We start from the raw sequence: 25,803 nt of genomic DNA, 5'->3' as shown, positions 1-25,803 counted from the left end.
AAGATTCAGTCTTTGACAGAGAATGAAGAGGGAACCTCAAGAACACCTAGTGTCTTATTGGCCACTGGTAAAGAGTTCCTACACTTGCTACATGAGGAGGAGACAATGAGGTGTGCCATCTTTGTGAAGCCAAAGGAGAAGGAAGACAAGTTGTAGGTAGAGGTACCCAAGGAGGTGAAGCAAATGCTGCAAGAGTATATGGACATAGTGAGTGATGGAGCACCTGCAACACTCCCACCAAGAAGATCTATAAGCCATCAAATAGACTTTGTTCCCAGTGCATCCCTACCTAATAAAGCTACATATAAGCTCACACCTGACCAAAACAAGGAGGTGGCAAGGCAAGTGCAGGGGTTGTTGGAACAAGGACTGATCAAGAAGAGCATCAACCCATGTGCAGCCCTGGTAGTGCTAGCATCAAAGAAGGGAGGTAAGTGGAGACTTTGCACTAATTCAAGGGCAATCAATAGGATTACCATAAGGTATAGGTTTCCTATTCCTAGAATAGAGGATCTGATGGACTATTTAGGAGGAGCTATGTATTTTACCAAGTTGGACCTTAAAAGTGGTTATCACCAGATTAGAATTAAGGAGGGAGATGAGTGGAAGATTGCTTTTAAGACCACAGAAGGATTGTATGAGTGGCTTGTGATGCCATTTGGACTCACCAATGCCCCAAGCACCTTCATGAGGTTGATGAATGAGGTGTTAAAGGACTTCACAGGCAGGTTCGTGGTGGTGTATTTAGATGACATACTCATCTATAGCAGAACCAAAGGGGAGCACCTTGAGCATTTGAGGTTAGTCTTAGAGAGGTTGCATGAAGAGAAGTTATCAATCAACCTAGAGAAATGTGACTTCTTGAAGTAAGAGCAGGTATACTTGGGATTTGTGGTGTCTAAGGGAACCTTGAAGATGGATCCAAGCAAAGTGGAGGCAATCTAGAATTGGCCTGCCCCTAGAACAGGGACCGAAGTTAGGAGTTTCCATGGTTTAGCTCAATTCTATAGGAAGTTTGTGAGGAACTTCAGTGGCATATGCGCACCAGTCCTTGACACCATAAAAGGAGGCCTTAAAACTAAGTTCAAATGGACTGAACAGGCTGATAAAGCATTCCAATTATTGAAGCAAGAAGTAGCCACAAAACCCATCCTACTCTTACCTACCTTTGACAAGCTGTTCACATTGGAGTGTGATGCAAGTGGAATTGCAGTAGGGGGTGTATTGAGTCAAGAGGGAAGACCTGTGGCATTTTTTAGTGAGAAGCTCAATGAAGCAAAGAAGAAGTACTCAACCTATGACCTAGAGTTATATGCACTAGTTCAGTCTCCCAAAAAGTGGAGGCATTACCTACTCCCAAAGGAACTTGTGGTGTTCACAGATAACCAGGCTTTGAGTTACATTAACACTCAAGAGAAGCTTAGCAATAGACATTTGAAATGGATGGAATACCTCCAATCCTTCACCTTCACCATCAAGCATAAAAAGGGGCAGCTCAACAAGGTGGCAGATGCTTTAAGCAGGAAGTTGTTGACAGTTCAAGAGTTACAATTGCAGAGCATAGGAATAGAAGGTTTCAAGGACCTCTATGAAGCAGATGAAGACTTCTCATCATCCTACAAGGTTTGCAAGGAGTTTGAGAACCATTTTCATGGTGAGTATGCAGATTACACTCTCCAAAGGGGTCTCTTGTTCAAAGGGAATCAATTATGTGTGCCTAGAGGATCCATGAGAGAAAACCTCATCCAAGAAAAACACAATGGTAGTCTAAGTGGACACTTTGGAGTCAACAAAACCTTGGATCTAGTATAGAGGTACTACCATTGGCCCAAGTTGCCAAGAGATGTGAAAAGGTATGTGGAGAAATGTGGTGTGTGTCAAAGGGCAAAAGGAGGATCAAGTAATGCAGGTCTCTATCAACCATTACCAGTCCCAAATAGGCCTTGGGAATGTGTAAGCATGGACTTTCTAGTAGGACTTCCCAAGACTAAGACAGGTGTGGATAGCATCTATGTGGTAGTAGATAGATTTTCCAAGATGAGCCATTTCATTCCATGTAGGACTACACATGATGCTAGCTATATTGCACATCTTTTATTTAAGGAGATTGTAAGGATTCATGGACTCCCACTAAGCATTGTTTCAGATAGGGACATCAAGTTCATGGGCCATTTTTGGCAAACTTTAAGGAGGAGACTAGGAACTAATCTCTCATTTAGCTCAGCTTACCATCCACAAACTGATGGTCAAACTGAAGTCATCAATAGGGTGTTAGGCAACTTGTTGAGGTGTCTAACCAAGGAGTATGGGTAGAGATGGGAACTAGTCATTCCACAAGCAGAGTATGCATATAATGATAGTGTAAATAGGACCACTGGTAGAAGTCCTTTTGAGGTTGTCTATGGTAGACATCCAAGAGGAGTGTGTGAACTCAGGGAACTTGGTTCCATGGAGATGAAGAGTGGGCAAGCAGAGGACTTCACTCAAACCATCAAGGAAGTCCAAGAACAAGTCAAGAAAGCCATCCTAGAGTCTACTCAAAAACTGAAAGCAAAAGTGGATGAGAAAAGGAGAGAGGTTCAGTTCAAAGTGGGTGACTATGTGATGGTCCATCTGAGCAAAGATAGAATGCAAAGTGGCAAGCCTACTAAACTACAAATGAAGAGGGTAGGACCTTGTAGAATTCTGTCAAAATATGGTGAGAATGCCTACAAGGTTGATCTTCCTTCAGACTTAGCCATTTCACCAGTCTTCAATGTTGCTGATCTGATAATGTACAAGGGTGAGATAGCAGGGCAGACTGATAATCAAGCCAAGGTGCTGCAAGACTTGGATGTGAATGTCTTACCTCAAGTGAAGCAGCCCATAGCAGAGGAGATATTAGAGTCAAGTGTGAATAAGTCTACTAGACACCAAGTCTACATGGAGCACCTGGTGAAATGGGCAGGTCAACCTATGTCTGAAGCTACTTGGGTTGAAGAGAGGAAGTTCAAGAAGCTTGGCATTGATCCAGCTCTTCTTACTCCCCTAGTTCCTTAATTTTGTTGCAGAGGGGGAGTATGGTGCAGGAGCACCCTTAAAAGGGCTCCCACCATTTGATTTTGTTGTGTTTTTTCTTCTTTAAGAAGCCATTGTAAATATAATAAGAACCATGAGCTCATAGGTCCTAGTTTAGGTCCTAGGTTCATGAAGTCTAGGTTCACTTTTCTTGTGGAGTAGAGGGTATGTGTGCCTTGGATGTGTGTAGGGTGATTCTTAGCATGGTGGTGTCCTTAGGATAGCCCAATGTGGGCCTAGGAGTCAAGAAAAGCAACATTGAGAAAGTTGCTCAAAAGTTGCATGACAACTTTTCAAAGTTGTCAAGCAACTTTTTCCACCTAGTAGGTTAAAATCCTTAGTTTAGCATGGACAACCCTAATGTGGGCACATAGAATGAGGAAAGGGTAGTATATGTAGTTTCAAACCCTAAGATGATGGGTTGGATGTTAGTTGCTGTACGGCCCAAGGAAAGTGACTTGACCGTGACTGCAATTTTGTTGCTAGTCGGCACAAACGGAGTAAGAAAAGATTATTAATGGATTGATCTTCAAGAAAAAACTATGTTGAGAGTCTTGTATGTGTAAATAATTAAATTTTGAGCAATTAGATTAGGTTTTATTTTGCAGGTGTTGTGTGTTTGTAAATAATTTGTAAACTACCTTCTCACTGTCCAGTTTTGGACTGTTTTGAGAAAATGGGTTGCTAACTCCTTTCCCCATTATGGAATCACCATGAAACCATGGGGAATAGGAGTACAGACCCTATACATTACTTCAAAGCAAGAAGGGCCCTTGAAGATGCAGGGAAGCCAACCAAAGACCCACTCCTAGGCGAGACTAGACAGTGCCCGACTAGGAAGGGTTAAAGTTGCAGAGGTCCAGGAGAGAAAGGAAGGATAGAGGAGGAGGCACCCTTTGGAGGAGTTGTAGGGGGGTGAGTGGACTATAATTGATGAGAAGGAGGAGCTTCCACCAATCCAGATAAGGTGGTGAAATCAACAAACCAACACTATGACCCTGGCAGGCCTAAAAACCCTCTTTTAAACCCTTAAAAACCCTCTTTTAAACCCTTAAAAACCCCAAAATTCACCTAGGGCAGTGTACGGACACTTGGAGGCCCAAAACTGGAAAAATCCTTGAGTCCTTGCCAAATGAATAGTAGGTCTTTTGGGAAGTTTCACAATCAAGTGCATCGTCTGCAAGAGGGAGCCCTAAAAGTCCGGATAGGAGGCCTAATTGGGCACGTTCCTTGTAGCCCTATTTTGTAGGAAAAAGACAAAATAGTGAAATCGCTAAGGAGTTGGAAGTTGAAAACCTCTTGGGGGAATAGGAGTGGATGGGAAACCTTGTCTAAGACCTGTCCTATCCTTGGTAGGACCTAAGAAGTTGTGGACCAAGCCAAACCCTTATTAGCTTAAGTAAGGGTTCTTGAAACTCATGAGTAGGTGAGACCTTAGGAGCAGTATTCCAAGTTGTTGGTGGGTGGATTGGGCAAGGTCAGGGGATTACACAAGTAGGGGAAGTCCTAGAGAGCCTAGGGTGTGGTTAGAACACCTGGTGATCCAAGGAAAGGATCCAAGAGCATAGGCTAGGCTAGTCTATCCCAAACCCCATCCCATCACTCAACCAACCAGAAGAAATGTTGAATTGTGGAGTTTTTAGTTGATCCTGTAGACAACTTGGAATTGCACCAATCCACAACTGCACAAGCATATCTAAATTTCACTACATCCTTAAATTTTAGTTGTTCTCTAGGAAGAGCTCTTTTTACATAGGCACCAGCTCCATCGTGTTCTCCTTTACCATGTCCCACTTCAAAAAAACTCCATATATGTTGGAAATTGGTAACCTTGTGAGCTCTGCTTAGCCAATAAAACATTCTTGCATTTTTGAATTCTCTTGTGCAGTTATTTGACCATATCATATATTGTGTCATCTGAATTTCTCTTTCCTTAAGATTGTCATAAAAGACCTGGAAGCAATGCTGAACAAACTCTGACGAGTGTAATCGATTATCACTAACATAGAAATGATACTTCCTCAAAAAAATTCTGTTATCTTTTGTACTATCATGGGCATGTCTATATATGATATGCACAAAAATTTCCACTTGCACTGAATTATAGTACCGTGATTGAGTTTCCTCTTGTGCTTTTAGTGTATAGTTTTCTGCAAAATCCATAACTGATACTATTGTCCAACTAGAAATGTGTTCTTGCATATGTGAAACTATCATTCAAGCCATCGAACACGTTGGGAGTGCTTGACATATTTTGGAACAATATGACTCTTAAACTCATTGATAAATACATTCACTATTCTATTATGTAATCAGATCTAAACGTTCCCCCATCTTTCCATCCTTTAAAGGGCATTCTATATTTTTAAATATCCTAACATCAACCATTTTTTGTCCAAACTCAATTGAAACATGTTCATGCAAACATTCACCTATCAATGAATAGTTCCCACATAAATTGCAAAGACCAGAAATGCATGCACTTGAGAGAAATAGTTGCTCATTAGGTGGTTTATAAAATAAACTTGCAATAAAAAATCTTTGATAGTTTCAGGTGGCATGTAAACACCACAATCTTGCACAAGATCATTAGCATGCAATGTACAACGTATATATTGAATAACATCATAATAATAACAAAATTGAACATGAGTTTTACAAAAACAATATATTCTTTGTCTATTGACTTTAACATACCAGGGTTTGCATTTTTCAAATGATCTTTGACTAATATGTAAATTCATTAACACAGATTCATCTAATTTTATTTTTTTAAATTCAGTTTGAGTCATGTCAAGAAGATGTTTTGGATGAGGATCACAATTTTTTTATCCCACCTGAAAGGAAATACAAGAGCAAGGAAAGAAAAACAAAATCCAAGTAAGTTTATTGATGAAGTAAATGTTACCAAGAGAAATGTAGAAACCTTGGAGCAATCACCCAAATGTGAAGAAGGAGGCATAAGCACTTTTGAAAGGGGTAAAGCAAATAAAAACCCCTCGTGATATTATGAATGATGCAATGCCTAAAATGAGAGAGAGAGAGAGAGCAAGAAGCTCTTTACAATAATTTCATTAAGAAGAAATGAGAGAGGAGACATCTCTTAAACAGAGATGAGGAGAGGAGTTACAAAGTAATTCCCAAATCTATGAATGCAACCATTCATAAAATGTGTGTGCCATGTGTCCACATCCTCTTATGGAGGAAATCTAATATTCCTTAATAAAAGAAAATAAAAGAAATGACTTGTCCTCACACATGTACTAGAGGACAAATTACATGAAGGAATTCCGAAGAAATCTCCTAAACTAAATACAAATAAACCTAAGCCAAGTAAAGATTAAATATTTTAACACCACCCTTAACTTTAAAACATCTCTAGCATTAGATGAAACTTTTGTGTTATCATGCCGGATTTTTTTAATTAATGATTTATTTTCATCATTTAATTTCATGTCCGACCTTCGAAATGTACCACTGAAACTCCAACAATGGTTTAGTGGATCACTTTCAATTATCTCTCGTATTTTGGCCGCTCTTGACAAGGTTCTATGATGTATGATTAAATAGCCACTTATACCACTTAACATTCTTTTATTGACAATTGTTTTGTTAACTATAGCAATTGTTATAAATCTTCGTGCCACATTCTTATCTTTAGATCAACTTGTTTTTCAGATAGAATAGATGACACTAGCAACAGTAGATACAAATTGCTTATATGATTCATCTTTCCTTTTTGGTTTTGTATAAATTCCTAATTTTTTCACGACTTTATGCATTTTTAATACTTTTATTAATTGTAGCATTAACTGACATTGAAATCCTAGCTTTTTATTATAGAAAAATTGTTTATATAATTTGTTGGCATGTATTCTGATTTGTCTCCAAGAAACTAACCATTAAGATTATCTAACACATTGCTAACAATAGTAAACAAATTACATTCATTTTCATTCAAAGAGGGTGGTGCATTATTTTCAATTTTTAATTCGTTTAGGTGTATTAAATTCATATCCAGCTTCCTTTAAATCATAAATTTGTTTTGCATCACACTCTTGGGGATTTAAAAACATACTAGGATTCACATCCACATGAAGATTTTCATCACCAGTCAAAGTTTCATCTAGAGATGCACCCTTATTTGGTTCTACATTTCTTGTGTCCATCATGGTATCTTCAATGGTTTCATCTACAACAGGCACTAAACTCGTTGCTTTAGTGTTCTTTAATTGTCGTAGTTGTGATCTTCTATCTCTTTGGCATTTTGCCTCCTTCTCTCTTTGTGCCTGGATTTCCTTTGATGTCATTGTCTTCCTTTGTTTCTTTCGACGTTGCTTTGAACCCATCTTTACAAAGTCCTCTTGAATAAAAAAATGATTTCTTTTCAACAAAAGATTAAATTTGCTGACTTCTCGCAAGTTTTGAGTAAACGATGGTAAAAAACTTAGCCAGATTGTGTAAATTTTCCGTGTCAGTACGGATACCAATGAGAATGTCATTGAATTATGTCCCTTTTTTGACAGTAACAACTATTTTTACAACTGGGGCTCATTATAAAAAATAACGGTAAAAAAATAAAATAGGCCCCTGTTTTTTGAACAGGCCCCCGTTTTGTGAAAGTTGACCCCACAGCCCGCCTTCTGCCTCGAGTTTAGGTCTGGGATAGGCATGGAATGCCCAAACCTTAGACTTGGACTTACAAATTCAAACTTGGATCAATGAAAGCACAAATACAGACTTCTGCAATATTTTACATGCCTGTTATTAGAGATTTTTTCACAAAATTAAAACCCATTTCACAATATAGTGTGTAGATTTTGAAAATGTAATTTTTTTAAAATTTTGATTATTTTCTCTATTTTTCATTTGATTTATACTGAATTTGGTCCATAAACTTGAAATATCAACTAATTTTGTTTATTCAATAACTTTTTGTTTTAATGTTTTTTGAAAAAACAATTATATGTCATCAATATACACAAAATTATTTTCTATGTAAAAAATAAAATTCAAAAAATGATAAGTTTAGGTCAAATTATGTGGGTCGTACACGTCAAGTTTTTAAAACGATAATTAGGGCCAATAAAAAATTAATTAAAAATAAAATATTCAAAAAAAATAAAAAATATATGCTCATAAATCTTGAGTGTGTTACAAATCATTTCCCAAGACAGTTTGAAAAAAAAAATTGTGTCAAAAAGTGTGTGTCGTACACATGCATGGTATGATCCTGAAACAAGCATTTTTAAAAAGTGGTTTTTAGAAATACATTTTGAAAGTCAATTTCTATTATGTGGGTATTAAAATAAATTATATATTTGGAAAGTAGATTCAAAGGGCTATATTTTGTATTGCTGACCTTTTTCAAGATTCAATCTCTAAGTGCTTCAAATTTTTAGCTCAAATGTGGCAAAATATGAAAATCAGGGAAAACACTTCCACTTTTTGGCCAAAAAGTGGACCCAGCTTCTTGCACTGACCCTTACCTGCATTCTTTATGCAACGTATTTTACCACTAAGACATTATTATGATTTGTTTTCTCAAAACCCTAGATGAGAGTTATTCAATACTTGTCGAACTATCCTTTTGTTATTATGGGTACTTGATACCATATGTGCTAATCATGAGCGCAATATCTCTATCTCTGTGTATTCTTTATGGTGTTTCATGGCTCACTCTCTCATTAAGTCTATTGCACTGTGAAAATATAGTGATTGTCTTACAACTCTTATCCTTACTGTACTTGACAATGATTCCTCTTTTTGAACTCCTAGTAGGTGACCACTATGATATGGTTGTAGGAGTAGATCTTCGTCTTTATCTTTAAGCCTATACTTAGCAACATCTTCCTCTATCTCTATTCATTTGGTGGACCAATACTCTTAACTGCTGATGCTTTATGATGTTGTTCATAGCTATGATGTTGATGCTTAGAGTCCCCTTCCTATGATTGACACTATCACGATCACAACATCCATTGTTCTTTTCTTCATTGACTGTCCCACTCAAATGATCATTCTTGCTAATGGTTGCACTGTATACTGTGCATTGTGAACATCACCCTAGAAGACCTGGGGTTCGGTGCAAGAAATCAAAATTTGAATTTCATGTTTGTTTTGTGCTCTTTTCTCCAAATGAGGCTATTTGAGGCCACTTTAATGTATTCAGCTCCAATATGGAAAGTTTGGGGTCTATATTTTATAAAAATGTAAAAGTTGCGAAAAAAAAAGCTGTCATTATTGTCATGCCAATTTTTCCAACTTTGAAAGCAACTTTTGAAATATGGTTTAAATTTAGTTTTGAATGGTTTTTATGTTGTAAGCCACTTATATGGGCATAAATAGGGTCTTAGATTAAGTCTATGTTTAGTTTTGGGATAAAATTGCTATATTGTCCAAAGCTAACAAAAGCAATTTTTTGCATTATATGGGTGATTAGGTGTTAGTTGATAATACAAGTTCAAATGTTTGTTATAATCATTGGAGGAGGTTCGAAGAAAAATAAATAAAAGGCACTCCTTAATGAATAGGAAAGCGTTCTGCAATCGCAAACAAATCAAAAGCCACCCCTTTCGCAGCCAAAAAATTCAAAAAAAACAAAAAACCATGTGTCCTGTTTTGTATTGAAAACACAACGTGTTCATTAAGATGCAGGTCACCTTTGTTTTTGGATGCCACATGTTTTAGGGAGAGAGCAGCAAGGAGGAGAAAAAGTAGTAGAGGACATTTTGACAACAACATTTTCAAATGGAAGTGACTATTCTCCACATAAAATACCATGTTGTACCAGAGTATGGGCAATCGCCATGCATACGTGGAGTTCCATGGGCCTCGCGTGGAGCGCTTCCTTTTCTAGTGTGGATGACAAAAATAACACCAGGACCTTTCGACGTCAACCATTTTCGATGGCCAGAAAGGAAGGACAACCAAGACGGTGCACAAGATTTTCGGTGACAAAATGTCCAGTTTGGCTACAGTAACTGCCTAGGCATGGGCTATTCTCCACATAAAATGGCATGACCATGGCATGTGGGAGATTAGTTTCCATTTTACAGTGCCTCACATCTTTCCTTTCCGACTATCAAAAAATGATGACGTTGAAAGGTCCTCTACTACTTTTTCTTCTCCATGCTGCAATCTGCAACACTCCACACGGGGCACAATACAACTCCATGTATGTATGCCCTTGCCCATACTGGTATTGTCCACATAAAAATGGGATGAAATTATTCTCCCACATGCATGTGGAGAATAGCCAAAATGGCATGACCATGGCATGTGGGAGATTAGCCATGGAAACTAATGTTCCACGTGCAATGGTCATGCCATTTTATGTCTTGGAAAAACCCATGCCAATATAATTTAGAACAAAAATGCAAAGGGTTTTGTGTGATGGAAGTTTGATGAAGTGACTACATGAAAGAGCACTTGGAGTTTCCAGCATGTAGGAGAAAAAGTACTGGAGGACCTTTCGATAGCCCCCACTATTTGGGATTCACACAAAAAATTCAATTTTTTTTTGTGTACACACTATTTTGTATCTGCTCTTTCACACACTCACCTCATCAACTTCCAACACACATAACCCTCTACATTTTTGGTCAAAATTAGATCTGCATACTTTGTTTCACCCAAATATGCCCTTTCAAATGCCGAAAACGTAAAAAAAATTCCACAAATAACTAATATTGCAACATAAAAAGGATACGTATGTTATTGGTTTTTTTTCTATTGAGTTCTTCCTTCACCCTCTCCAACCTCCTTTTGCATAGTGAAAAAACCACTGTTATCCCTGGTTTCTCTTTTACAATGTCTAAATATCCTTCGCAGCTCGCATCTTAAAGAAAAAAAACACCGTTGTTTTCCCAATCTTGTATCTTGTAGCGTCTCTCGATGGTCTCTCTTTTACGATGTCCAAATATCATTCCCAACCCATGTGTTAATGAAAATGTTGTGTTTTCAACACAACTGTCTGCCAACATAAACCTCTCGTTGACCTTCTAGGTTACAGTCGCCAACTACGGACCAGACACTTACCACCAAAATTCCTCGCTCACCGACTTCGCTATACGGGAGTTTTCGGCCGTCGAAAATGCCTAAAGTCAAAGCCCGATGTTCATTTTTCTTGACACCATCTTTGCCATCGAAAATGGCCTCGCGATGTGTTTTCACATTCACGCTGGAACACAAAGCGCTCCATGCGGGGCCCATCAAAGTCCACATATGTATGGCGGGTTCCCATACGGAAGTACGACGTGCTATTTTATGTGGAGGATAGCCACTTTTGCATGGGCTATTCTCCTAATAAAATGGCATGACCATGTCATGTGGAGATTAGCCATGGAAACTAATCTTCCACATGCCATGGTCATGCCATTTTATGTCTAGAATAGCCCATGCCTATCTAATTTCAAACAAAAATGTAGAGGGTTTTGTGCACTGGAAGTTCGATGAAGCGACTATGTTAAAGAGCAGTTGGAGTTTCTAGGCTGGAGGAGAAAAAGTACTCGAGGACCTTTTGATAGCCCCCACTATTTGGGATTCACACAAGAAATTCATTTTTTTTGCGTACACACTACTTTGTATATGCTCTTTCACGTAGTCACCTCATTGACTTCCAATGCATAAAAGCCTCTACATTTTTGGTTGAAATTATATCTGCATACTTTGTTTCACCCAAATATGCCCTTTCAGATGTCGAAAACATAAAAAAATTCCACAAATAACTAATATTGAAACATAAAAATATGGGCTCTATTGGTTTTTTGGTGTTGAATTCTATGCTAACCATCACTGAATCCAACCTCCCTATTTCACGCAGTGACAAAAACACTCATTTTCCCACTTCTATTCCTGGTAACAACACAACAATAAACCCTATTGTTCCGCATGGTGATCAAACCCAGTGATTTTCCCCCTAAAACTTGTAGCGTCCAATAACAAACCCTACATCGTATAATTGATCTTGAATTGATTGTTTGGTAGTGTGACTGTGATTGTTTTGAATGCATTTTGACAATGATAGTAAAGTTCATCTCAAATTGCATCAAATGGACTCTGTCAATCCCAAATAGTAGGGGCTATTGTGTACACAAAATAGAGTGTACAAAATAGTGTTTACATAAAATATTGTGTACAAAATGGAAGTGGCTATTGTCCACATAAAATACCACACAATACATGCAGTATGGGCCCACTATTTGTGATTCACACAACTCCATTGTATGCAATTCCAAATCAATTTTACTGTCATTGTCAACGTGCATTCAAAACAATCACAGTGAAAATACCAAACAATAACTCCACTGTAATGTTTTCAAAATTTTCTAAATGTCAATGGCATAATACTTGCCAAACATTTAGATTCAAAACACAACCACTTACTATTCTTACATGACCAACTAATGATGAGGAATTTGGGAATGCTGCCACAGACTGAAAAATTACAAATGATGAATTTAGAGTTTCGTCTTCCAAAAATCAAGCCAACATAAATGGTGTGATTGGGAAATTCAATTCCAATTTGATAATGAGAATAATTTCTAGTTTTCCAAATGGGTTGCAAATAACATAGGTTTCTGCCATGGGTGCAAATACATATGCCCATTGAGATAATCCACTTTGTGAAATGGAAGTAGACACATCTCCTACTCCAAACGATCATAATATCAGAGTAGCACAATGGCACAGCTGTGATCAGTGGAATCGCTGGGGATTTCAATGCAAGAAAGTGCCAGTTTGGAGAAAAACACATAGGGTTTGGAGCGGTTTCAATAGTCAAAAGGAAATAGCGCTTTTTGCAAGTACAATTTTGGATTAACCGTGGGGGTTTGGAACGGTTGCAACAATCAATAATGTAATTGGGATGTGCCATTTTGGAAAAAAAATACTGGATTTGGAGTGCTCCTCCGCTGAAGCACATGAAAGGCATTTTTTCAACATTGTACATAAGATAAACATTCATTTTTGCAACCGCTTGAAGTACAAATAACCTACTTTTATGTTGTGGGTTCATATAGATCGGCCCAGTGAGATAATCCACTTCCTGAAATGGAAGTGTAGACATCTCCTGCTTGAAATAGTGATAATATCATATTAGTGCAATGAAACAACAGTGGGGTGTAGAATACACTATGGATTTCAACACTGGCTCGTGCCATTTAGGGAAAAAGAAAAAACTGTGTATGGAAAAGTCATAACAGCAAAATAAGAAATTTGCATTTTTCACACACCATTTAAAAAAAAAACTTTGAAATTAAATGGCAAAATGGTTCTTAAAACAAAAACAAAAACAAAAACAAAACTTCAGAAAAGAAGTTGCAGAGACATAGCAATTAGTGGAGCTGGGTATGATTTAGAAACTTTGGACACAAATATGGAAAGTCAACAATCATTGGTTGAAGATGAGCAAGATATGGTAGTTCACAAAAGATATCAGCAAGCCTTAATTATAGATAGACAATTAATGAAAGCATCTATTCTCCACATAAAATAGCATGTCATACTGGAGCATGGGCATCCAACATACATACGTGGAGTTGTATGGGCCCAACATAGAGCGCTGCACTGCAAACTAAAAAAAACAATCGCAAACTTACATAAACCTAGCCAAGTTTATGCATTTATGAAAAATAGAATGATTAAACAATAATTTGCAGTATTTCTACTCTTTTCTGCACATTGTGAAAGATTACGAAGTTCTCATATGCCTAAAGAGTGCAAAAAATTGAAAAGAATCTCCAATTGCTTGGAGAGAAATTTGCTAACTTTGATTGTCTAAAGACTCTCCAACGAAAAACAACTCCAAGCTAAAAGTTGATGAACTTGTAAAGCACTGAGGGGGGGGGGGGTGAATTAGTGACACCAAAAACAATACTACTCTAAACACTGACCGGTAGAAATACTTAACAAGTTTGTTAAACAATATGCATATAATCCAAAATGATATAACAACATCCACAATAAGTAAAACATCCACCATAACACAAGTGTTTATATGTGGAAAACCCAAATAGGCAAAAACCATGGTGAGATGGGACTCACAAGTTAACTATTTGCAGTAATAGATAACTGACCGGTTAAGATCTACAAAGTGCTCTGCTAGGAGCGAATCCTGTTAAAGATCCCAAAGTTTAGTTAAAAGATATACCCTATAAAAGGTAGTACCCTATAAGGAGTAACCTTGGTGGAGGATTTCTGAATCCAAACTAATGGATCACATGGTTAGAGGATTTGTACAATGAAGCTTGTTAGAGCTTACCTGGTTAGGGGATTTGACTGTTGCAGTGATTAGAAAAAAACAAGTGGTGTGATCTAGTAGTAGCACAACTTGCTTGTATAGATCCTATTTTGTGCACTCAACACTTCATTACCAACATACTCTGCAACTTAATGCTTCTGCCTTCGCACATAACATATCTCCTTCGCTCATACAAAATAATTCATTGTGATGTCATTATATAGACATTTAGATTTGATGTCGGCCTCTAGAAATCATATCACAATTACCTAGGTGAAGTGTATCTGGCCAAACAATCATAACACATCACACAAATACCACCAAAAATTGTCGGTAAGGATAACTCATCACGACTAGTGATAACTCATCACATAATCAATGAATACCAGTTGGAACAATCAATACTGGTTGGAGTTAAACATATAAACCATTTATCCTTAGATTCTCCTTTGATATTCTCCACTGGATCTTCATGTTGATGCCGAGTTATGTATATCCAATGGTTGTCTCCATGCATATACAGTTGTCACCATGTACCGGTTAGATATAAGCCTCTAGTATACTGGTTGAAATATAGAAAACTTTGAAGTCACATCGGTAGACAATATGAACATATGTGTGTGTATGTGTTTCATCAGAGACAACATATGATGAAGTTATTCATTACAATCATCATAAAGACAACAATCTCCCCCTTTGGCATTGATGGCAACACTTAGAAAATTTTACAGTAATATCGCTAAGTGTGCTTACAAATTTTTTTTATACACATATCCCCCTTACTACATACATCATACAACCTACCTCATAGAGGTACTAATTCTATGGGGTATTAGCAACCATTTCCAGCTGTTGCTCCCCTCCCAAGGGCAGGTTCTTATGCATTACTCACCCGTTCTCCACTAGAAACACCACTTCCCATTCGACTTACATGTGTTAAGCATGATTTTACAACACACATACATATTTCTACCCCCCCTTTGACAACAATGCCAAATTGAAAAGCAATATATATATATATATATATATATATATATATATATATATATATATATATATATATATATATATATATATATATATATATATATATATATATATATATATATATATATATATATATATATATATATATATATAAGTTTGTATCAAAATGTTTTACATACACAAAAACTTGAAAAACTGAATCAAGATTCATGCATTGCTAGCCTCATAAAAATGGCATTAAAATTTCTCTTCAACTAAGATAAAGTATGTTCCCATGTCTCCAGCAAGTTCTTAGTGAACTCATGTGTAGACATAATCTGAGTATGGAACTCTTCCATTGAATCAAGTGTATAGGTTTTTGGAGTAGCCAAAATAGCTTCTACATTATTGTAGGCTCTTTGTAGTATGTCCACTTGGGATGTGAGTAGACTCTTCAATTCCTTTAGTGTCCGGAGTCTTTTTTCTTTTTCAAGATCATAGGTATCTAACCTGTGTTGCAAATCATCCATAGATTTTCTAGAAGCAAAAAATAGAATCTTGAAGTGGTACATATGCATTGCATATCTTCTCTAGCTCTTGCTCTATTTCAGTTCACCTGTAATTGATATCAGAATAAAAGAATGAAACATTAGAAATAGAAGCAAGATATTTCCCTCCTGTTTCAATATCTTTTCTTAATAAATCTTTATTAAGAGATAGAGCAATTTTTCCTGTATCAATCTCTTTCATAAGTTTCTCTCCACACTTCTTCCTGTAACTCTTCTCAGCATAAGTTTGCACTTATTCTTCTAGGGACTTAATTTGGTCAGATGCATTAGCAACCAATTGAACAAGTTTTCTAATAGGTGTTTTCAAATGCCCTGTTGTAGTTTCCAGTAGTAGACTTGCTTGAATATCCACAACATTCTGAATGGTTTCAGCTTCCATTCTCTGTTCTTTAAGTCTCTTCTTGTGTGCCCTAGATTGCATGACAGTTGCAATTTCCATCATTTCAGATGCACTCATATTATCAACAATTATAGGCCCTGAGATGCCTAATGAGTCATCATCATCTTCATCAGTCTTTCATAAAACTAATGATGTTACCGATTCAGAAGATGTTACCTTAACAATCTCTTCTTTTTCTTGTTCTTTCTCCATTTCCTGTTCAGAAATTTGCGTATCAACCTTTTCATTGGATTCCTTCTGAGTGGCCTGTGAAACCGATGGGAGTTGAGGTTTCACTGGTTGTTCCTTAACTGGTGGAATATCCACTCCTGGTTGAGTTGCCGATTTCTCAACTTTAGTAACTTGTGAATCTGAAATTTCTGGTGGCTGCATATCTGGTGCAGTAATGTCTCTAGATAGATCTATTGCATCCTCAATATCATCAACAAGTATGACTCATTGGACAATAGTGTCATCCTTCTTGACAGGATAGACAACATCGGCTTGCACAATTTCTTCCTCATTCTTTTCAGGCCGATCAACAATATCTTGCTCATCCTTAGAGGAATGTATAAGTTCTTCCATCTGTTGGATATTATGAGCAATCTAATGAGTCTCAGTCTCAACAGGTTGCACCTTTCCACCAATCAGCTTCAATGTTCTTGTTTTGTAGGCAAAATGAACTTTGTACTTATCAGCCAATTCATTCAGCTCATCCTTTGATAACTCAGAAAAATATTGTACAAATACATCAACTATGATTTCTTTTTCTTTCTTTATTGTTTCCTCCCATTTATTCAAAATAATAATATACAAGGAATTAGAGATATCCTTTTCAAGATCATGAGGTAATCTATTATAATGGCACAAATGATTGATTACCTGTTGAATAATTTATTCCTTTTCATCTTCATTAAATGAATCAAAATGATCTTTGACATTATCAAATCTGTTTCTTTCTAATGTCTTCACTGTTCTCTCAAAGGTAGTCTTAGGCTTGTAAGTTAATATATCAAAAGGCATAGTTGCCTTTGGCACTTCCTTCACTTGCTTGGTTTCTTTACCGATTGCTTTCATTTTCTTGGGTTCCTCCTCAGTATCAGTACCTTCATATTATGCTTGGAGAATTAATTTTCAACCTCTTTTCTTTGATGCAGTCTCCTTCTTTGCATATAATTTAGGTACCAGATCCTTTTTGGTTTGGACACCTCATGTCACTCTTGTACTTTTATTACCAGAGGTGCTTGCTCAACCTTCTTCTTCTTACCTTTACCACTTATGGATGGAACACTACTAGTTTCAGCTGTTGCAGATTGAACATCAACTGTATCGAATCTTGCCTTCTTTTTGTCCACTAAAGATGCCAACAGGTTATTGGCATAACCAATCAATAAGTCATTGTTGACCTCATAACTCATGTCTTCCATTTCTTCTTCTCTAGGCTCAATAGCCTCCATCAAATAGAAATCGATGGCAACTATGAAAATAATGTCCTTAGTGAAGTGTTTTACCACATCCTCAGGCAATCTTACTCTCATACTCATTTTCTTCTGAAATTCATTGAAATATTTATTCATTGCAGCAGAGAAGGTATTCCTCACAACTTTGATGTTGTTCTTAATCTGGGCAGACACTGGTAGATCCTTAGACCATTCAAGATCACCAATTCTCGGTAGGAAATTTTGGAAATAAAATAATAGACCGATCAACAACTGTCCAAATTTAAACTTTTGACTGCTATCCTTCTTGATAAACTGAAGATTCAACAATAATTGGTTCCTTATGGCCTCACATAGGTCATAATTAGCATTTTCAGCTATCATCTTATAAGCAGTATGCACTACTGTAGATGGAACACTATTCAATCTACTAGAATAAAATATCTGGTAGCCTATAACCATAACTGCCAATTTACCGCTGGGTCCTTGATGTTATTGACAGAAAAAGCACGTCCATCAGAGGTTGATCCAGTTAGAGTGTTTACTGTCTCTTTTGAAATATGCCTCAACTTAGGTACTTCACTGGTTGAGTAAAAACTAGTTACAACTTGAATAGCTTCCTTGGTTATAGTATGAGTCCTTTCTAAATACATGTTTTCCCCATGAACACGACTCAAAATAATTCGGATATGTTCCTCTTCAAAATCTTCAAGAAAATATGTTGCATTATGAAAACCTTTCTCATAAACCCTAATATATTCTGGTTGAATCTTTCCGTTTTCATCGCAAAGGGATTTCAACTGAGAATATATCGACAATGATCCTAAATCCTCAATCTTGCAATCAATGTAGCTGGACAAATTTCCTTTCACTATGACACCACTAGGAACTTGTGATAAAGCATTATAAGACACATTTCGTTTCGCCTTTACAACTTCCATAGGTTCAGATGTGATCATCAATTTATCTACTAGTTTAGAAGATGATTCCATTTTAGATAAACTAGTTTCGAAGTAGGATTTTTCAAAGAAATACCTTATTTTACGCACGCTACCTCATTTATCGGTTGAATACTCAAGTGCACACCAGTTCAGTCTTCAACAACCTTCAAATTAGCTTGATCACTCAATTCTTGATACAACTTCGACTAAAATCAGCTAACAATCCTTTCATAGCTCTGTAAGTGCTAAAAAATTCTTTCTTGAATGCATTAGGGTAAAAATAACAAAGTGAAACTCACTTTTATCCTTTTTACCTACTGCATTAAATGCTCGCTTGTTAGGGTTACAAACCATACAATTTTGATAGATGTAAAACCGGTTGATAACCGATTGACAAAAAGTTATCAAAATTTCATGCATTCAAATTTTATTACCACTCATTCATCTCAAGGGGTCCGGAAGTGGATTTACCATTATGCTTCCCTTAGCCATATTGAAAAGGCTTAGTTCACCGGTGCAGGATTATCCACACTGGGTGAATGATTAGTTTCTTCTCCAGGTAAATCATCACTCTTCTTCTTCCATATCGATTCATTTCTTCTTTGGTTTCTTCAATATTAACCTTCTGCTTGCCTTTTTGATCTTTAGAAGGATTGACCGGTTTTCTCTTTCTGGATCTACAAAATTTTGCCATGTGTCCCAGTTTATGATAATGATAGCAGGCCATTCTAGATGATCTCCAAGGTCCTGCATTGCCTCTCCTAGTTCTTCTTCTGCAATTCATAGCCACATGACCAAAGTTGTTATAGATGGTGCAAATGACATTTGTTACATTTTCCATTTCAAATGGACTAAACCGGTTGTCGGAGGGTCTTTGCCAGTTCATGTTACCCCGGTTATCATAGTTTCTTATCCAGTTGCCATTTGGTCTTGGATGCATATGCGGTACAGGATTATTTGCTCCATATCTGCATTCAACTGATCTATGTCCATACATTTTGCATGTGAAGGAATGAACTTCAAATTTCATGGATACATACCTAGCATTTGTATTGTAGCTTGCATTTCCATTAGGTTTGTTTCTACAAACATTTGCAGTGTGACTAGGTTTATGGAAAACAAAACAAATAGGTTTAAAGACCTTCTTACCGGTAGGATTTTTAGCCTTAGGAGTAGATTTGTTCTTATGAGTGTTGCTCTTGGTACCAGAGGATTCTCCTTTTTCAGATGTGTGAAAACCAAGTCCAAAGGTATCACCATTCATCCTTTGTGATTTAATTTATTCTTCTAGCAAGGTAAAACTTCTGTTGAACATTTCCAATTTCCCATTTGCTTCAGTGAGTTGTTTGGTGAGATCTTCATTATGTTTTGATAGGTTCTCTCTCAGAGATGATGCTAATTCAAGATCTAGCTGTAAGTTCTTTTTTTCATCTCTCTCTACATTCAAATGCTCACGTAAAGTAGCATTCTCTCGCTTTATCTTGGCAATCTCATGATCTCTTTCCTTGATGAGATCTTCACCAGTTCTCCTGGCTTCTAGTTCCTGACTCATGCGGATAGTAAGACCTTCTAGCTCTCTCCTCAGATTTAGCTTATCGATATTGGCCTCATCTGAAGAAATATTATCAGATATTTCTAACAGTTGCTCAATTAGCTCTTTCCTTTTGACTTGAGAAGCTTTCAATTTGACCATTAGGGTTTCAAGCTCATTTTTACTAGCCTCAAGGTCTCTAGCCATCTCAAAGTAGCTCATATCCCCCATGGTATCTTTAGGGTTTCCTTCCAAGTGATTAGGATTTAAAGAAGTGAGGCTTTGATACCAATTGATGGACTTGTAAAGCACTGAGAGGGGGGGTGAATCAATGACACCAAAAACAATACTACTTTAAACACTGATCGATAGAAATACTTAACAAGTTTGTTAAACAGTATGCATGTAATCCAAAATGATATAACAACATACACAATAAGTAAAACATCCACCATAACACAAGTTTTTATACGTGGAAAACCCAAATAGGTAAAAACCACGACGGGATGGGACTCACAAGTTAACTATCTATAGTAATAGATAACTAACTGGTTAAGGTCTACAAAGTGCTCTGCTAGGAGAGAATCCCGTTAAAGATCCCAAAGCTTAGTTAAAAGATATACCTTGTAAAAGGCAATACCCTGTAAGGAGTAACCTCGGTAGAGGATTTATGAATCCAGACTAATTGATCACCTGGTTAGAGGATTTGTACAATGAAGCTTGTTAGAGCTTACCCGGTTAGGGGATTTGACTGTTGCAGTGATTAGAAAACAACAGGTGGTGTGATGTAGTAGTAGCACAACTTGTTTGTATAGATCCTCTTCTGCGCACTCAACACTTCATTACCAACATACTCTAAAACTTAATGCTTCTGCCTTTGCACATAACATATCTCCTTCACTCATACAAAATAATTCATTGTGATGTCAATATATAAACATTTAGATTTCATGTCGGCCTCTAGAAATAATATCACAATTATCTAGGTGCAGTGTATCTGGTCAAACAATCATAACACATCACAAAAATACCACAAAAAAATGTCACTAAGGATAACTCATCACGACTAGTGATAACTCATCACATAATCAATGAATACTGGTTGGAACAATCAATACCGGTTGGAGTTAAACATATAAACTGTTTATCCTTAGATGATCCTTTGACAATCTCCGCTGGATCTTCATGTTGATGCCGAGTTATGTATATCCACTGATTGTTTCCATGCATATACCAGTTGTCACCATGTACCGATTAGATATAAACCTCTAGTATATCAGTTGTAATATAAACAAGTTTGAAGTCACACCGGTAGACAATATGAACATATGTGTGTGTATGTGTTTCATCAATGACAACATATGATGAAGTTATTCATTACAATCATCATCAAGCCAACAAAAACTTCGTTCTTAAAGTAATCCCTAACTGATTGGAATACATGCAAACCAACTCTTTTCCTCGTGGCTTTTCGTTAGCCCATTCACGGATTCCAGATACTGCTGGGGATTTCAATGCAAGCAAGTGCCAATTTGGAGAAAAACATAGGGGTTTTGTAGAGGTTTCAATAGTCAAAAGGAAATAGGGCAATTCCAAGTGCGATTTTGGAATAACTGTGGGGGTTTGGAGTAGTTGCAATAGTCAAAAATGTAATTGGGATGTGCCATTTTGGCAAAAAAAACATTGGTGTTGGAGCGCTCCTCTGGTGAAGCACATAAGAGGCATTCTTTCAACCTTGTACATAATATAAACATTCATTTTTGCAACCGTATGAGGTACCATTGCAAATAACCTACTTTTCTATTGTAGGTCCAAAGAGATTAGCGTAGTGAGATAATACACTTTCTAAAATGGAGGTGGAGACATCTCCTGCTTGAAATACTGATAATATCAGAGTAGTGCAATGGAATAGCAGTGGCATGTAGAATACACTATGGATTTCAACGCTGGTTGGTGCCATTTAGGGAAAAAAACCATGGTTTGGAGAATTCATAACAACAAAATAACATATAGGCATTTTTCACACACACCATTTTCGAAAAAAGAACTTGAAATTAAATGGCGAAATGGTTTTTTAAACAAAAACTAAAAGAAAAAAGAAAACATCAAGATAGAAGTTGTAGAGATATAGCAATTAATAGAGATGGGTATGATTTAGAAACTTTACACAAAAATATGGAATGTCAACAATCGTTGGTTGTAAGTCTCGCTGATGTCGTTTTCCAACAAGTATATGTTGCTCATCTTCAACAATAATTGGTTGAAGACGAGCAACATATGCTTGTTGGCATACGACATCAGCAAGACTTAATAACAAATACGTAGTTATTGGAATACATTGCATCATTAGAAAAATTTGAAATACTTCTAAGATTGATGTGGCAACTAGGAATATTAAAAAACATCACCTATTTCACATCTGATAGTAGAGTTTATAAAAGTTTTGTCAAAGTAGCTTATGTTAAGAACAAAGTTTGCATATCTAATTTTGAGCAAACACACAAAGGGTTTTGTATGTTGGAAGCTAGATGTGGCAACAACGAAAGGGTTTTTTTCTGACCACGTGTGAGAGGAACATTGGATTGCAGTGTAGATTGCAAAGATTTCTTTTAGTGAAGACAGTGAGTAAAAAACCCCAACATATTTATCTTCCATCTTTAGTTACAGATACAAATTTTAAAGATACTTCTATCTAAAATTGATGTGGCAACTGTTGGTTCCCAAAACCACAGATTGGAAAACTTAAGGATTTGCTAAGCCTTTAATTGATCCAACTAGCCTTGGCCAATGAACAGGGATGGTCAAAGATCAAATCCCTCTGCACTTAAGGCTCCACTGAACCTAGGTGGGTATACCTCTCCCTCTCAAGCACAAAAAAAATTATTTAAAGTGGATTTAAGCTTTATGGTTAGCAAATGCAAAATTGGAAAATGATTGTTCTGCAATTATGCTTTATTATGTGCTTTAAGTGAATGCTTTTGAAAAGAAATGAAAATGATTATGATTGTATCTCGAGAATAAGATGCTTTCAGGACTTAAAACAAATATGCAAAGATCAGTTTATATAGGGTTTGGGAAGAATGTTTCTCTATCAAAGACCTTAAATGCATAACAAACCAGGACCTTAAAAGATAAATGACAGACCGACGCCTCTATCTAGGGATATTTATGACACTTTGTGGACAAAAGATCTTATCAATTCCAAAGACAATATTAATCATCAGCTATGAAGGTTTCAATATGTGTTACACGAACAATGAAAACCCAATTTCACATTTAATGTAACCGCATGTGATGGCACATCATAGCAAACCAAATGACAGATTTATCAAGAGGACAAAGATAACTCATCAACACAAAAGTATGCACAATATTTAGAAAAGAAACAACGAACCTTGTATATTAATCTTTAGGAAATGATTGCATACATAAGCTGCACTTGAAGATACTCCATTACAGTCTATTTGCACAAAAAGATACTTCTTCTTCCTATAGACTTCCCTAATACAAATAACTTGCAGTCCTTCCCAACAACATTTCCCCCCTGTTATTACATACAAAAATGACTCCCTATAAGTATGTGAATCAAAAGACATATATGAAAGGACACACCCTTTCATACACAGAAGGGAGTTACAGATAGTTGCATTCCAAAGGACACACCTATGGTTTAAAAAACAATTACAAATGAGAACCCTAAAAAATACTAAATGATGTTTTAATAATGTGTCTTTAATTCTCCGCCTTGATAAAATTCTTTGGCAAATATTCATCTTCTTCTCAATATCTTCTACACAGAAGATAAGCCAATCAAATTCCTTGATTTGAAAATTAAACATATTCCACCTTAGATTTTAGTTTGAAAAGTCAATAATCTTTATATAAATACTTGTTTAAAATAATTCAATAAAACCAAAGGATTTACATTTTAAGACAATAATTTTGCAAACATAACATCCATTTATATAAAATAACACTTTACCCTAATATATATATTCAAAGCACTTATTTAGGGTAAATAACATATATAAGTTTCATCTTGATGTGTGTTCAAATAATAACATAAGGTAGTGTGATATGATAAAAATATACTTCCCTTTTGGAAATGACATTAGTGAATCAATATTCCACCATGTGATAAGAACACATTTTCACCCTTTTAGGGTAATTCCAATAGAATATATACTTGCAAAAATCAATCAAATCATTAACTATATGATAAAAATAATTTAACCTAATGAACATATTCAATTTATTTACCTAGGGTGAAAAGAACATTAAGGGAATATAAGATGACATAATAATATATCGAAACCTATTTAGGTTATCATATACCACATACAATTTTCCCTTTTGATAAAAATATTACAATTATAACTTTTCAAAGGCAAGAAATAATATTTTAATCCTTATCAAAGTGCTATTGCAAAAACAAACTTTCTGCACAATAAAAAAACATAATTAGATATTTATTCATTTCAATAAATATAATTTACCCTAAAATATTAAATTTATTGATTAAAGGTAAAAATATTTACAATGAAAGAAAAATTATAATACTAAAATCCAATGTTATCCATGATTTTACTTAAAGCACTTTCGAAATAAATATCTTTCATCCTATTAGCAAAATATTTCCTCTTCAATTTTCAAAAGATAACAAAAATAAATAATATTGGAATATTATTTACATAGCATGATTAAATGTAATAATGTCATTTCAAGATAATGATTTAAAATATTAAATAATAGAAAATCATTACAATAAACCTCAAGTGAGAAATACTTACTACCCGATTGGAAATAAGTATAATCTTTCTGCACACAAAATGGCATAATCAATTTATTGATGAAAAATTTATATTAGGGATAATTAGAAAAATAAAATCTTTAATGATATGATTCCTTATGCAAAAAATAATTTTGCCCTAATAGAGATATATTTAACTTTTTGTTCATAATTTTAGGGCAAAAGATTATAGTGTAATTTCCCAAATCATTAAGTGATTTTTCTTAGAAATGAACTAAGAAATAAAATCACTTAAAATAAATTCTCAAAATGTAAATATATTTGATAAAAAACATTTGAGAAATAATTACTTTTAAGATTAAAAAGTAAAAATGATATTTGATAATCATTCTACCTATAATTTAAAACAAAAGTAAACTATACAACTAATATACTTACCCTTGTCAAATATTAAAACAATATTACCTTTGTAACCTCATCCGGGTAGCATATACTTATTGGGATTATCACATTATATCCTACACCGATACCCGATGGCAATGAAGACTTCTCCTTTTAAAACTCCTCCAAATTATGCAAGAAAATAAAATTTTTAATTTCCCCTACGAACTATTTTGGAGTAATTTCATTGCCGACTAACTAGGTATCCAAATGCCACGAAAATTGACCAAAAGTTAAGATAATTGAAATAAAATATGGGTTTTATTTCAAATTTCAAGTAGCTCGCCAAATTTTGATACTTGCTTTGTAAACTGGCCTGCCAGAGCTGTCGCGGGCAATAGAAATTTAAAAATAATACATCAAACAAGCTCCAATATTTGTGAAAATTAAAATAAAATCATTTGACATCAAAATATTAATTGGGTTGTCCTTTGATTGTTCAAATTCAAAACTTTTTTCTGACACATTTTTATGTCGGGATTAATTAG

This window comes from Cryptomeria japonica, chromosome 5 (assembly GCF_030272615.1).
Source record: "Cryptomeria japonica chromosome 5, Sugi_1.0, whole genome shotgun sequence".
Lineage (NCBI taxonomy): Eukaryota > Viridiplantae > Streptophyta > Pinopsida > Cupressales > Cupressaceae > Cryptomeria > Cryptomeria japonica.
The sequence above is the reverse complement of the archived record's forward strand: the minus strand, read 5'-3'. Positions refer to the sequence as shown.